The sequence below is a fragment of the Callorhinchus milii genome, unplaced genomic scaffold, assembly GCF_018977255.1.
Source record: "Callorhinchus milii isolate IMCB2004 unplaced genomic scaffold, IMCB_Cmil_1.0 Scaffold1, whole genome shotgun sequence".
Taxonomy (NCBI): Eukaryota; Metazoa; Chordata; class Chondrichthyes; order Chimaeriformes; family Callorhinchidae; genus Callorhinchus; species Callorhinchus milii.
This window is the reverse complement of record NW_024704742.1, coordinates 9,178,431-9,180,362: the sequence shown is the minus strand read 5'-3', so window position 1 is coordinate 9,180,362 and position 1,932 is coordinate 9,178,431. Positions and strand designations below refer to the sequence as shown.

The following is a 1,932-nucleotide window of genomic DNA, read 5'->3' as shown; positions in this document are numbered from 1 at the left end:
TGGAAATCCCAGGGATAGATTGTTGGAATGGAATGCACACTCTCTCCCTGGAGGGACACATCCTGCTTACTTAATTCCGGAAAGTATTAGGCGCAGGTTGGCAAGAGCCAAGGCTTGGGGACCCCAGAGTGTGCGTTGGGGGAACTGCTGGAGTCCAACCAGCTAAAACCGCATAGCTTGCCATTTATATCACTGTCCAGCAAGCTGTTCGGGATATAGTGGTTTCTATATTGATTCATGAGACAAGCGCACAGGGGTGTACAGGATACAAGAGATACACAAGCCCTGTAACAGCCAACAATCGTGTATCTAACCAATCTTTTATTTGTTGCTAATATATATAAGAGATACACGTTTGGGATAGTTGGATGTGAGTAATAAGGCTGTATTAATAAGGTGCTCAGCTGAGACAAAGCCATAAATCACAGAGTCACGGTTTCAGCCTTTTACAAAATACATTATATTTTCAATAAAAATAAATAGTACCGACAATACTTAAAAATAGTCCTGGAGTGACATTGATTGAAGACCGTTGGACAGACATGACTCCCGGTGAACACAATTGAATAATAAGGCAATTGTTTCCAGTTGTGAAGGAAATAGACAGAGCTATTGAGAGCATTTTCCACAAATTTGTGTGACAGACTGCATTATATACATTAACATTCGGCACACAGGTAAAATTTAAGGATTGCTGAACTGGAAATTTCTGTTGCACTGGAAATGTACTCAAGGGTGACATTGATTAACCTGCTAAACCAATCAATGGACATTCCACACAAATAGTTTTGGTTTGGCTTCGAAGTGAACCATCATTCTACTTAATAGCCATTTTACATCCCACCAAAAACACTTACACAACCAGCCAGAGCAGCTGGAGTAACCACAAGCACAGGTTTTCAAGCTTCTTTCCAGTGTAATAAAATATACAATAAAAATAATAATAGCTACAATTAATACAACACCTTTGTTTCGCCCACACAATATGCAGTCACTACACTTTACAGTATATTCTGTGAAGTACTTTGAGAAGTCTCAAAGAGGGGATAAGGCACTATATCAAATGCAAAGATTATTATTATATTATCACATAATTGAACTGCCTCAAATTGAATCACATGCTTTACATAAAGTGTAATGACTGTGTATCTGTAGGCAAATGCAACAGCTAATTTGTACAAAGAAATGACTCATCAACAGCCATGAAGTGAATGACCAATTTTATCCAGAGGATTGAAGATCAGCAAACTAGAAGAAACTGAGTTTCTGAGTTAAGAAGCAAACAAGCATCAGGAAGGACAATCACTACAAAAGTTACACACTGCTTTGTCTCACCTTTGAAAGCAAGCAACATTTATTGACTAGAAATATGGAATCCTGTAGCTCAGTGGTTAGAGTACTCGCTTTACATGCGAAAGATCTGGGTTCAATTCCCAGCAGGGTGAAACCTTGAGCAAGTTTCCTTACTCCACACGACTGATAATAATTCCTCAAGAAAAAAAAACAACAATAAATTGGTCACTTCAAACCACAACTGTTTGTGGGACACTGCTGTGCGCAATTGGCTGCCGCATTTCGCCCACAAAAAATACAGTCAATTCACTTTACAGTCTATTCTGTGAAGCGCTTTGAGACATCTAGAAGATGTGAAAAGCGCTATATCAAATGCAAGGATTATTAATTTTATAATTGCCTTCATAGACAAGCATCAAAAATTGATTGATCTGACTCAGTTGGTAGCATTCTTGCCTCTGCTGAATAATAAGGTTGTGTGTTCAAGACGAATATTGGGACTTTAAACTCAAAATCTAAGATTATACTCCACTATAGTGCTGAGAGCACAAAGTGGTTGGAAGTGGCATCTTCCGGATGGGATGTTAACCAAGGTCATATCTGCCTGTTTGGGTGGACGTTAAAGATGCCAAGGCACTG

The 1,932-nt window shown here is 39.0% G+C and overlaps 1 non-coding gene across 1 annotated transcript; it reads left to right on the top strand.

The window, feature by feature from the left end:
* Positions 1 to 1,373: 1,373 nt before the first annotated feature.
* Positions 1,374 to 1,445, top strand: trnav-uac. The gene has a single exon. It is a non-coding gene; the product is annotated as a tRNA-Val (tRNA).
* Positions 1,446 to 1,932: the final 487 nt, after the last annotated feature.